Source organism: Gorilla gorilla, chromosome X (genome assembly GCF_029281585.2).
Source record: "Gorilla gorilla gorilla isolate KB3781 chromosome X, NHGRI_mGorGor1-v2.1_pri, whole genome shotgun sequence".
NCBI lineage: Eukaryota > Metazoa > Chordata > Mammalia > Primates > Hominidae > Gorilla > Gorilla gorilla.
Window position 1 is genome coordinate 6,795,824 of NC_073247.2, and position 16,813 is coordinate 6,812,636.

The window sequence follows — 16,813 nt, forward strand, 5'->3', positions numbered from 1 at the left end:
CGCCATCTGTATGAACATATAAATATCTACACCGCCATCTGTATTAAGATGGAGATATCTTCACATCTATCTGTATAAACTTGGAAATATCTACACCGCTATCTGTATAAACATGGAAATATCTACACCACTATCTGTATAAACATGGAAATATCTACACCGCTACCTGTATAAACATGGAAATATCAGCACAGCTATCTGTATGAACATGGAAATATCTACACCGCTATCTCTTTGAACATGGAAATATCTACACCGCTATCTGTATGAACATGGAAATATCTACACCGCTATCTGTATGAACACGGATATATCTACACAGCCATCTGTATGAACATGGAAATATCTACACCGCTATCTGTATGAACATGGAATTATCTACACTGCTATCTGTATGAACATGGATATATCTACACAGCCATCTGGATGAACATGGAAATATCTACACTGCTATCTGTGTAGACATGCAAACATCTTCACAGCTATCTGTATAAACGTGGAAATATCTACACCGCTATCTGTTTGAACATGGAAATATCTACAACGCCATCTGTATTAACATGGGAATATCTGCACCGCCATCTGTATGAACTTATAAATATCTACACCGCCATCTGTAGGGACATGGATATATCTACACAGCCATCTGTATGAACATGGAAATATCTACACCGCTATCTGTATGAACATGGAAATATCTACACCGCTCTCTGTATGAACATGGAAATATCTTCACCGCCATCTGTATGAACATGGATATGTCTACACAGCCATCTGAATGAACATTTAAATATCTACACCGCCATCTGTATTAAGATGGAGATATCTACACAACTATCTGCATAAACATGGAAATATCTACACCGCTATCTGTATAAACATGGAAATATCTACACCGCTATGTGTATAAACATGGAAATATCTACACCGCTATCTGCATAAACATGGAAATATCTACACCGATACCTGTATAAACATGGAAGTATCAGCACCGCTATCAGTATGAACATGGAAGTTTCTACACCGCCATCTGTATGAACATGGAAATATCTTCACCGCTATATGTATGAACATGGAAATATCTACACTGCTATCTGTGTAAACATGCATACATCTTCACCGCTATCTGTATAAACATGGAAATATCTACACCGCTATCTGTATGAACATGGAAATATCTACACCGCTATCTGTTTGAACATGGAAATATCTACACCGCTATCTGCATGAAAATGGAAATATCTACACAACTATCTGCATATAAATGGAAATATCTACACAGCTATCTCCTTGCACATGGAAATAACTACACCGCTATCTCTATAAACATGGAAATATCTACACCGCCATCTGTATGAACATGGAAATATCTACACCGCCATCTGTATTAAGAAGGAGATATCTACACCGCTATCTGTATAAACATGGAAATATCTACACCGCTATCAGTATTAACATGGAAATATCTACACCGCTATCTGTATAAACACGGAAATATGTTCACCGCTACCTGTATAAACATGGAAGTATCAGCACGGCTATCGGTATGAACATGGCAATATCTACACTGCTATCTGTATGAACATGGAAATATCTACAACGCTATCTGTATGAACATGGAAATGTCTTCACCGCCATCTGTATGAACATGGATATATCTACACAGCCATCTGGATGAATATGGAAATATCTACACCGCTATCTGTATGAACATGGAAATATCTACACCGCTATCTGTATGAGCATGGGAATATCTACACAGCCATCTGGATGAACATGGAAATATCTACACCGCTATCTGTATGAACATGGAAATACATACACCGCTATCTGTATGAACATGGAAATATCTACACCGCTATCTGTATGAACATGGAAATACATAGACCGCTATCTGTATGAACATGGAAATATCTACACCGCTATCTGTATTAACATGGAAATAACTACACCACTATCTGTATGAACATGGAAATATCTACACGGCTATCTGTATGAACATGGAAATAAATTCACGGCCATCTGTATGAACATGGATATATCTACACAGCCATCTGGATGAACGTGGAAATACCTACACCGCTATCTGTGTAAACATGCATACAACTTCACCGCTATCTGTATAAACATGGAAATATCTACACCGCTATCTTTATGAACATGGAAATATCTACACCGCTAACTGTTTGAACAGGGAAATATATACACCACTATCTGCTTAAAAATGGAAATATCTACACTGCTATGTGTATGAACATGGAAATACTTACACCGCTATCTGTATGAACATGGAAATATCTACACCGCTATCTGTATGAACATGGAAATATCTACACCGCTATCTGTATGAAGATGGAAATACCTTCACCGCCATCTGTATGAACATGGATATATCTACACAGCCATCTGGATGAACATTGAAATATCTGCACCGCTATCTGTATGAACATGGAAATATCTACACCGCTATCTGCATGAACATGGATATATCTACACAGCCATCTGGATGAACATGGAAATATCTACACCGCTATCTGTGTAAACATGCATACATCTTCACCGCTATCTGTATAAACATGGAAATATCTACACCGCTATCTTTATGAACATAGAAATATCTACACCGCTAACTGTTTGAACAGGGAAATATATACACCGCTATCTGCATGAAAATGGAAATATCTACACAGCTATCTGCATATACATGGAAATATCTACACAGCTATCTCTTTACACATGGAAAAAAATACACCGCTATCTGTATGAACACGGAAATATCTACACCGCCATCTGTATGAACATGGAAATATCTGCACCGCCATCTGTATGAACATATAAATATCTACACCGCCATCTGTATTAAGATGGAGATATCTACACCGCTATCTGTATAAACTTGGAAATATCTACACAGCAATCTGTATAAACATGGAAATATCTACACCACTATCTGTATAAACATGGAAATATCTACACCGCTACCTGTATAAACATGGAAATATCAGCACCGCTATCTGTATGAACATGTAAATATCTACACCGCTATCTCCATGAACATGGAAATATCTACACCGCTATCTGTATGAACATGGAAATAGCTACACCGCTATCTGTATGAACATGGAAATATCTACACCACTCTCTATATGAACATGGAAATATCTACACCGCTATCTGTATGAACATGGATATATCTACACAGCCATCTGGATGAACATGGAAATATCTACACCTCTATCTGTATGAACATGGAAATATCTACACCACTATCTGTTTGAACATGGAAATATCTACACCGCTATCTGTTTGAACAGGGAAATATATACACCGCTATCTGCTTGAAAATGGAAATATCTACACAGCTATCTGCATATACATGGAAATATCTATACAGCTATCTCTTTACACATGGAAATAACTACACCGCTATCTGTATGAACATGGAAATATCTACACCGCCATCTGTATGAACATGGAAATATCTGCACCGCCATCTCTATGAACATATAAATATCTACACTGCCATCTGTATTAAGAAGGAGATATCTACACCGCTATCTGTATAAACATGGAAATACCTACACTGCTATCTGTATATACATGGAAATATCTACACCGCTATCTGTATAAACATGGAAATATCTACACCGCTACCTGTATAAACATGGAAATATCAGCACCGCTATCGGTATGAATACGGAAATATCTACACCGCTATCTGTATGAACATGGAAATATCTACACCGCTATCTGTATGAACATGGGAATATCTTCACTGCCATCTGTATGAACATGGATATATCTACACAGCCATCTGGATGAACATGGAAATATCTACACCGCTATCTGTATGAACATGGAAATACCTACACAGCCATCTGGATGAACATGAAAATATCTACACCGCTATATGTGTAAACATGCATACATCTTCACTGCTATCTGTATAAACATGGAAATATCTACACCGCTACCTGTATAAACTTGGAAATATCAGCACCGCTATCTGTATGAACATGGAAATATCTACACCGCTATCTCTATGAACATGGAAATATCCACACCGCTATCTGTATGAACATGGAAATAGCTACACCGCTATCTGTATGAACATGGAAATATCTACACCGCTATGTGTATGAACATGGAAATATCTACACCGCTATCTGTTTGAACAGGGAAATATATACACCGCTATCTGCATGAAAATGGAAATATCTACACAGCTATCTGAATATACATGGGAATATCTACACAGCTATCTCTTTAAACATGGAAATAACTACACCGCTATCTGTATGAACATGGAAATATCTACACCGCCATCTGTATGAACATGGAAATATCTGCACCGCCTTCTGTATGAACATTTAAATATCTACACCGCCATCTGCATTAAGAAGGAGATATCTACACCGATATCTGTATAAACATGGAAATATCTACACTACTATCTGTATAAACATGGAAATATCTACAACGCTATCTGTACAAAGATGGAAATATCTACATCGCTACCTGTATAAACATGGAAATATCAGCACCGCTATCGGTATGAACACGGAAATATCTCCACCGCTATCTGTATGAACATGGAAATATCTACACCGCTATCTGTATGAACATGGAAATATCTTCACTGCCATCTGTATGAACATGGATATATCTACAATGCCATCTGGATGAACATAGAAATATCTACACCGCTATCTGCATGAACATGGAAACATCTACACTGCTATCCTTGTAAACATGCATACATCTTCACCGCTATCTGTATAAACATGGAAATATCTACACCTCTATCTGTATGAACATGGAAATAGCTACACCGCTATCTGTATGAACATGGAAATATCTACACCACTATCTGAATGAACATGGAATTATCTACACCGCTATCTGTATGAACATGGATATATCTACGCAGCCATCTGGATGAACATGGAAATATCTACACCGCTATCTGTATGAACATGGAAATATCTACACCACTATCTGTATGAACATGGAAATATCTACACCGCTATCTGTTTGAACAGGGAAATATATACACCGCTATCTGCATGAAAATGGAAATATCTAAACAGCTATCTGCGTATACATGGAAATATCTATACAGCTATCTCTTTACACATGGAAATATCTACACCGCTATCTGTATGAACATGGAAATATCTACACCGCCACCTGTATGAACATGGAAATATCTGCACCGCCATCTCTATGAACATAGAAATATCCACACTGCCATCTGTATTAAGAAAGAGATATCTTCACCGCTACCTGTATAAACATGGAAATAACAGCATCGTTATCGGTATGAACACGGAAATATCTACACCGCTATCTGTATGAACATGGAAATATCTACACCGCTATCTGTATGAACATGGAAATATCTTCACTGCCATCTGTATGAACATGGATATATCTACACAGCCATCTGGATGAACATGGAAATATCTACACCGCTATCGGTATGAACATGGAAATATCTACACAGCCATCTGGATGAACATGAAAATATGTACACAACTATATGTGTAAACATGCATACATCTTCACCGCTATCTGTATAAACATGGAAATATCTACACCGCTACCTGTATAAACGTGGAAATATCAGCACCGCTATCTGTATGAACATGGAAATATCTACACCACTATCTCTATTAACATGGAAATACCCACACCGCTATCTGTATGAACATGGAAATAGCTACACTGCTATCTGTATGAACATGGAAATATCTACACCGCTATCTGTATGAACATGGAAATATCTACACCGCTATCTGTATGAACATGTAAATATCTACACCGCTATCTCCATGAACATGGAAATATCTACACCGCTATCTGTATGAACATGGAAATAGCTACACCGCTATCTCCATGAACATGGAAATATCTACACCGCTATCTGTATGAACATGGAAATAGCTACACCGCTATCTGTATGAACATGGAAATATCTACACCACTCTCTATATGAACATGGAAATATCTACACCGCTATCTGTATGAACATGGATATATCTACACAGCCATCTGGATGAACATGGAAATATCTACACCTCTATCTGTATGAACATGGAAATATCTACACCACTATCTGTTTGAACATGGAAATATCTACACCGCTATCTGTTTGAACAGGGAAATATATACACCGCTATCTGCTTGAAAATGGAAATATCTACACAGCTATCTGCATATACATGGAAATATCTATACAGCTATCTCTTTACACATGGAAATAACTACACCGCTATCTGTATGAACATGGAAATATCTACACCGCCATCTGTATGAACATGGAAATATCTGCACCGCCATCTCTATGAACATATAAATATCTACACTGCCATCTGTATTAAGAAGGAGATATCTACACCGCTATCTGTATAAACATGGAAATACCTACACTGCTATCTGTATATACATGGAAATATCTACACCGCTATCTGTATAAACATGGAAATATCTACACCGCTACCTGTATAAACATGGAAATATCAGCACCGCTATCGGTATGAATACGGAAATATCTACACCGCTATCTGTATGAACATGGAAATATCTACACCGCTATCTGTATGAACATGGGAATATCTTCACTGCCATCTGTATGAACATGGATATATCTACACAGCCATCTGGATGAACATGGAAATATCTACACCGCTATCTGTATGAACATGGAAATACCTACACAGCCATCTGGATGAACATGAAAATATCTACACCGCTATATGTGTAAACATGCATACATCTTCACTGCTATCTGTATAAACATGGAAATATCTACACCGCTACCTGTATAAACTTGGAAATATCAGCACCGCTATCTGTATGAACATGGAAATATCTACACCGCTATCTCTATGAACATGGAAATATCCACACCGCTATCTGTATGAACATGGAAATAGCTACACCGCTATCTGTATGAACATGGAAATATCTACACCGCTATGTGTATGAACATGGAAATATCTACACCGCTATCTGTTTGAACAGGGAAATATATACACCGCTATCTGCATGAAAATGGAAATATCTACACAGCTATCTGAATATACATGGGAATATCTACACAGCTATCTCTTTAAACATGGAAATAACTACACCGCTATCTGTATGAACATGGAAATATCTACACCGCCATCTGTATGAACATGGAAATATCTGCACCGCCTTCTGTATGAACATTTAAATATCTACACCGCCATCTGCATTAAGAAGGAGATATCTACACCGATATCTGTATAAACATGGAAATATCTACACTACTATCTGTATAAACATGGAAATATCTACAACGCTATCTGTACAAAGATGGAAATATCTACATCGCTACCTGTATAAACATGGAAATATCAGCACCGCTATCGGTATGAACACGGAAATATCTCCACCGCTATCTGTATGAACATGGAAATATCTACACCGCTATCTGTATGAACATGGAAATATCTTCACTGCCATCTGTATGAACATGGATATATCTACAATGCCATCTGGATGAACATAGAAATATCTACACCGCTATCTGCATGAACATGGAAACATCTACACTGCTATCCTTGTAAACATGCATACATCTTCACCGCTATCTGTATAAACATGGAAATATCTACACCTCTATCTGTATGAACATGGAAATAGCTACACCGCTATCTGTATGAACATGGAAATATCTACACCACTATCTGAATGAACATGGAATTATCTACACCGCTATCTGTATGAACATGGATATATCTACACAGCCATCTGGATGAACATGGAAATATCTACACCGCTATCTGTATGAACATGGAAATATCTACACCACTATCTGTATGAACATGGAAATATCTACACCGCTATCTGTTTGAACAGGGAAATATATACACCGCTATCTGCATGAAAATGGAAATATCTAAACAGCTATCTGCGTATACATGGAAATATCTATACAGCTATCTCTTTACACAAGGAAATAACTACACCGCTATCTGTATGAACATGGAAATATCTACACCGCCACCTGTATGAACATGGAAATATCTGCACCGCCATCTCTATGAACATAGAAATATCCACACTGCCATCTGTATTAAGAAAGAGATATCTTCACCGCTACCTGTATAAACATGGAAATAACAGCATCGTTATCGGTATGAACACGGAAATATCTACACCGCTATCTGTATGAACATGGAAATATCTACACCGCTATCTGTATGAACATGGAAATATCTTCACTGCCATCTGTATGAACATGGATATATCTACACAGCCATCTGGATGAACATGGAAATATCTACACCGCTATCGGTATGAACATGGAAATATCTACACAGCCATCTGGATGAACATGAAAATATGTACACAACTATATGTGTAAACATGCATACATCTTCACCGCTATCTGTATAAACATGGAAATATCTACACCGCTACCTGTATAAACGTGGAAATATCAGCACCGCTATCTGTATGAACATGGAAATATCTACACCACTATCTCTATGAACATGGAAATACCCACACCGCTATCTGTATGAACATGGAAATAGCTACACTGCTATCTGTATGAACATGGAAATATCTACACCGCTATCTGTATGAACATGGAAATATCTACACCGCTATCTGTTTGAACAGGGAAATATATACACCGCTATCTGCATGAAAATGGAAATATCTACACAGCTATCTGAATACACATGGGAAGATCTACACAGCTATCTCTTTACACATGGAAATAACTACACCGCTATCTGTATGAACATGGAAATATCTACACCGCCATCTGTATGAACATGGAAATATCTGCACCGCCATCTGTATGAACATATAAATATCTACACCGCCATCTGTATTAAGAAGGAGATATCTACACCGATATCTGTATAAACATGGAAATATCTACACTGCTATCTGTATAAACATGGAAACATCTACACCGCTATCTGTACAAACATGGAAATATCTACATCGCTACCTGTATAAACATGGAAATATCAGCACCGCTATCGGTATGAACACGGAAATATCTGCACCGCTATCTGTATGAACATGGAAATATCTACATCGCTATCTGTATGAACATGGAAATATCTTCACTGCCATCTGTATGAACATGGATATATCTACAATGCCATCTGGATGAACATGGAAATATCTACACCGCTATCTGCATGAACATGGAAACATCTACACTGCTATCCTTGTAAACATGCATACATCTTCACCGCTATCTGTATAAACATGGAAATATCTACACCGCTATCTGTATGAACATGGAAATATCTACACCGCTACCTGTTTGATCATGGAAATATCTACACCGCTATCCGCATGAAAATGGAAATATCTACACAGCTATCTGCATACACATGGAAATAACTACAAAGCTATCTCTTTACACATGGAAATAACTACACCGATAACTCTATAAACATGGAAATATCTACACCGCCTTCTATATGAACATAGAAATATCTGAACCGCCATCTGTATGAACATATGTATATCTACACCGCCATCTGTATTAAGATGGAGATATCTACGCATCTATCTGTATAAACTTGGAAATATCTACACCGCTGTCTGTATAAACATGGAAATATCTACACCACTATCTGTATAAACATGGAAATATCTACACCGCTACCTGTATAAACATGGAAATATCAGCACAGCTATCTGTATAAATATGGAAATATCAGCACAGCTATCTGTATGAACATGGAAATATCTACACCGCTATCTCCTTGAACATGGAAATATCTACACCGCCATCTGTATTAACATGGGAATATCTGCATCGCCATCTGTATGAACATATAAATATCTACACCGCCATCTGTATTAAGATGGAGATATCTACACCGCTATCTGTATAAACATGGACATATCTACACCGCTACCTGTATAAACATGGAAATATCAGCACCGCTATCTGTATGAACATGGAAATATCTACACCGCTATCTGTATGAACATGGAAATATCTACACCTCTATCTGTATGAACATGGAAATATCTACATCGCTATCTGTATGAACATGGAAATATCTACACCGCTATCTGTTTGAACATGGAAATATCTACACCACTATCTGCATGAAAATGGAAATATCTACACAGCTATCTGCATATACATGGAAATATCTACACAGCTATCTGTATGAACATGGAAATATCTGCACCGCCATCTGTATGAACATATAAACATCTACACCGCCATCTGTATTAAGAAGGAGATATCTACACCGCTGTGTCTATAAACATGGAAATATCTACACCGCCATCTGTATGAACATGGAAATATCTGCACCGCCATCTGTATGAACATATAAACATCTACACCGCCGTCTGTATTAAGAAGGAGATATCTACACCGCTATCTGTATAAACAAGGAAATATCTACACTGCTGTCTGTATAAACATGGAAATATCTACACCGCTATCTGTATGAACATGGAAATATCTACACCGCTACCTGTATAAACATGGAAATAACAGCACCGCTATCGGTATGAACATGGAAATATCTACACCGCTATGTGTAGGAACATGGAAATATCTACACCGCCATCTGTGTGAACATGGAAATATCTTCACTGCCATCTGTATGAACATGGATATATCTACACAGCCATCTGGATGAACATGGAAATATCTACACCGCTATCTGTATGAACATGGAAATATCTACACTGCTATCCTTGTAAACATGCATACGTCTTCACCGCTATCTGTATAAACATGGAAATATCTACACCGCTATCTGTATGAACATGGAAATATCTACACCGCTATCTGTTTGAACATGGAGATATCTACACCGCTATCCGCATGAAAATGGAAATATCTACACAGCTATCTGCATACACATGGAAATATCTACAAAGCTATCTCTTTGCACATGGAAATAACTACACCGCTATCTCTATAAACATGGAAATATCTACACGGCCATCTATATGAACACGGAAATATCTGCACCGCCATCTGTATGAACATATAAATATCTACACCACCATCTGTATTAAGATGGAGATATCTACACATCTATCTGTATAAACTTGGAAATATCTACACCGCTATCTGTATAAACATGGAAATATCTACACCACTATCTGTATAAACATGGAAATAACTACACCGCTACCTGTATAAATATGGAAATATCAGCATAGCTATCTGTATGAACATGGAAATATCTACACCGCTATCTCCTTGAACAAGGAAATATCTACACCGCTATCTGTATGAACATGGAAATAGCTACACCGCTATCTTTATGAACATGGAAATATCTACACCACTATCTGTATGAACATGGAAATATCTACACCGCTATCTGTATGAACATGGATATATCTATACAGCCATCTGGATGAACATGGAAATATCTACACCGCTATCTGTATGAACATGGAAATATCTACACCGCTATCTGTATGAACATGGATATATCTACACAGCCATCTGGATGAACATGGAAATATCTACACTGCTATCTGTGTAGACATGCATACATCTTCACCACTATCTGTATAAACATGGAAATATCTACACCGCTATCTGTTTGAACATGGAAATATATACACCGCTATCTGCATGAAAATGGAAATATCTACACAGCTATCTGCATATATATGGAAATATCTACGCAGCTATCTCTTTACACATGGAAAAAACTACACCGCTATCTGTATGAGCATGGAAATATCTACACAGCCATCTGTATTAACATGGGAATATCTGCACCACCATCTGTATGAACATATAAATACCTACACCGCCATCTCTATTAAGATGGAGATACCTACACCACTATCTGTATAAACATGGAAATATCTACACCGCTACCTGTATAAACATGGAAATATCAGCACCGCTATCTGTATGAACATGGAAATATCTACACTGCTATCTGTATGAACATGGAAATATCTACACCTCTATCTCTATGAACATGGAAATAACTACACCGCTATCTGTATGAACATGTAAATATCTACACCTGTATCTGTATGAACATGGAAATATCTGCACCGCCATCTGTATGAACATATAAACATCTACACCGCCGTCTGTATTAAGAAGGAGAAATCTACACCGCTATCTGTATGAACATGGAAATATCTACACCGCTACCTGTATAAACATGGAAATAACAGCACCGCTATCGGTATGAACATGGAAATATCTACACCGCCATCTGCATGAACATGGAAATATCTTCACCGCCATCTGTATGAACATGGATATATCTACACAGCCATCTGTATGAGCATGGAAATATCTAACCAGCTATCTGTATGAACATGGAAATATCTACACCGATATCTGTATTAACATGGAAATATCTTCAACGCCATCTGTATGAAAATGGATATGTCTACACAGCCATCTGGATGAACATGGAAATATCTACACCGCTATCTGTATGAACATAGAAATATCTACACCGCTATCTGTGTAAACATGCATACATCTTCACCGCTATCTGTATAAACATGGAAATATCTACACCGCTATCTGTATGAACATGGAAATATCTACACTGCTATCTATTTGAACATGGAAATATCTACACCTCTATCTGCATGAAAATGGAAATATCTACACAGATATCTGCATATACATGGAAATATCTACACAGCTATTTCTTTACACATGGAAATATCTACACCGCTATCTCCATAAACATGGAAATATCTACACCGCCATCTGTATGAACATGGAAATATCTGCACCGCCATCTGTATAAAGAAGGAGATATCTACACCGCTATCTGTATAAACATGGAAATATCTACACTGATATCTGTAAGAACATGGAAATATCTACACCGCTATCTGTATGAACATGGAAATATCTACACCGCTATGTGTATGAACATGGAAATATCTACACCGCTATCTGTTTGAACATGGAAATATCTACACCGCTATCTGTATGAACATGGAAATAGCTACACCACTATCTGTACGAACATGGAAATATCTAAACCGGTATCTGTATGAACATGGATATATCTACACAGCCATCTGTATGAACATGGAAATATCTACACCGCTATCTGTATGAACATGGATATATCTACACAGCCATCTGTATGAACATAGAAATATCTACACCGCTATCTGTATGAACATGGATATATCTACACAGCCATCTGTATGAACATGGAAATATCTACACTGCTATCTGTATGAACATGGATATATCTACACAGCCATCTGGATGAACATGGAAATATCTACACTGCTATCTGTGTAGACATGCATACATCTTCACCGCTATTTGTATAAACGTGGAAATATCTACACCGCTATCTGTTTGAACATGGAAATATCTACACCGCCATCTGTATTAACATGGGAATATCTGCACCGCCATCTGTATGAACATATAAAATCTACACCGCCATCTGTATTAAGATGGAGATATCTACACCGCTATCTGTATAAACATGGAAATATCTACACCGCTACCTGTATAAACATGGAAATATCAGCACCGCTATCTGTATGAACATGGAAATATCTACACCGCTATCTGTATGAACACGGAAATATCTACACCTCTATCTGTATGAACGTGGAAATATCTACATCGCTATCTGTATGAACATGGAAATATCTACACCGCTATCTGTTTGAACATGGAAATATCTACACCACTATCTGCATGAAAATGGAAATATCTACACAGCTATCTGCATATACATGGAAATATCTACACAGCTATCTGTATGAACATGGAAATATCTGCACCGCCATCTGTATGAACATATAAACATCTACACCGCCATCTGTATGAACATATAAACATCTACACCGCCATCTGTATTAAGAAGGAGATATCTACACCGCTATCTCTATAAACATGGAAATATCAACACCGCCATCTGTATGAACATGGAAATATCTGCACCGCCATCTGTATGAACATATAAACATCTACACCGCCGTCTGTATTAAGAAGGAGATATCTACACCGCTATCTGTATAAACAAGGAAATATCTACACTGCTGTCTGTATAAACATGGAAATATCTACACCGCTATCTGTATGAACATGGAAATATCTACACCGCTACCTGTATAAACATGGAAATAACAGCACCGCTATCGGTATGAACATGGAAATATCTACACCGCTATGTGTAGGAACATGGAAATATCTACACCGCCATCTGTGTGAAAATGGAAATATCTTCACTGCCATCTGTATGAACATGGATATATCTACACAGCCATCTGGATGAACATGGAAATATCTACACAGCTATCTGTATGAACATGGAAATATCTACACTGCTATCCTTGTAAACATGCATACATCTTCACCGCTATCTGTATAAACATGGAAATATCTACACCGCTATCTGTATGAACATGGAAATATCTACACCGCTATCTGTTTGAACATGGAGATATCTACACCGCTATCCACATGAAAATGGAAATATCTACACAGCTATCTGCATACACATGGAAATATCTACAAAGCTATATCTTTGCACATGGAAATAACTACACCGCTATCTCTATAAACATGGAAATATCTACACGGCCATCTATATGAACACGGAAATATCTGCACCGCCATCTGTATGAACATATAAATATCTACACCACCATCTATATTAAGATGGAGATATCTACACATCTATCTGTATAAACTTGGAAATATCTACACCGCTATCTGTATAAACATGGAAATATCTACACCACTATCTGTATAAACATGGAAATATCTACACCGCTACCTGTATAAATATGGAAATATCAGCACAGCTATCTGTATGAACATGGAAATATCTACACCGCTATCTCCTTGAACATGGAAATATCTACACCGCTATATGTATGAACATGGAAATAGCTACACCGCTATCTTTATGAACATGGAAATATCTACACCACTATCTGTATGAACATGGAAATATCTGCACCGCTATCTGTATGAAAATGGATATATCTATACAGCCATCTGGATGAACATGGAAATATCTACACCGCTATCTGTATGAACATGGAAATATCTACACCGCTATCTGTATGAACATGGATATATCTACACAGCCATCTGGATGAACATGGAAATATCTACACTGCTATCTGTGTAGACATGCATACATCTTCACCGCTATCTGTATAAACATGGAATTATCTACACCGCTATCTGTTTGAAGATGGAAATATCCACACCGCTATCTGCATGAAAATGGAAATATCTACATAGCTATCTGCATATACATGGAAATATCTACACAGCTATCTCTTTACACATGGAAAAAACTACACCGCTATCTGTATGAGCATGGAAATATCTACACCGCCATCTGTATTAACATGGGAATATCTGCACCGCCATCTGTTTGAACATATAAATATCTACACCGCCATCTCTATTAAGATGGACATATCTACACCGCTATCTGTATAAACATGGAAATATCTACACCGCTACCTGTATAAACATGGAAATATCAGCAAAGCTATCTGTATGAACATGGAAATATCTACACCGCTATCTGTATGAACCTGGAAATATCTACAACTCTATCTGTATGAACATGGAAATATCTACACCGCTATCTGTATGAACATGGAAATATCTACACCTTTATCTGTATGAACATGGAAATATCTGCACCGCCATCTGTATGAACATATAAACATCTACACTGCCGTCTGTATTAAGAAGGAGAAATCTACACCGCTATCTGTATAAACAAGGAAATATCTACACTGCTGTCTGTATAAACATGGAAATATCTACACCGCTATCTGTATGAACGTGGAAATATCTACACCGCTACCTGTATAAACATGGAAATAACAGCACCGCTATCGGTATGAACATGGAAATATCTACACCGCCATCTGTATGAACATGGAAATATCTTCACCGCCATCTGTATGAACATGGATATATCTACACAGCCATCTGTATGAACATGGAAATATCTAACCCGCTATCTGTATGAACATGGAAATATCTACACCGATATCTGTATGAACATGGAAATATCTTCAACGCCATCTGTATGAAAATGGATATGTCTACACAGCCATCTGGATGAACATGGAAATATCTACACCGCTATCTGTATGAACATAGAAATATCTACACCGCTATCTGTGTAAACATGCATGCATCTTCACCGCTATTTGTATAAACATGGAAATATCTACACCGCTATCTGTATGAACATGGAAATATCTACACTGCTATCTATTTGAACCTGGAAATATCTACACCGCTATCTGCATGAAAATGGAAATATCTACACAGACATCTGCATATACATGGAAATATCTACACAGCTATCTCTTTACACATGGAAATATCTACACCGCTATCTCTATAAACATGGAAATATCTACACCGCCATCTGTATGAACATGGAAATATCTGCACCGCCACCTGTATGAACATATAAATATCTCCACCGCCATCTGTATTAAGAAGTAGATATCTACACTGCTGTCTGTATAAACATGGAAATATCTACACCGCTATCTGTATAAACATGGAAATATCTACACCGATATCTGTATGAACATGGAAATATCTACACCGCTATCTGTATGAACATGGAAATATCTACACCGCTATGTGTATGAACATGGAAATATCTTCACAGCCATCTGTATGAACATGGATATATCTACACAGCCATCTGGATGAACATGGAAATATCTACACCGCTATCTGTATGCACATGGAAATATCTACACCTCTATCTGTATGAACATGGAAATATCTGCACCGCCATCTGTATGA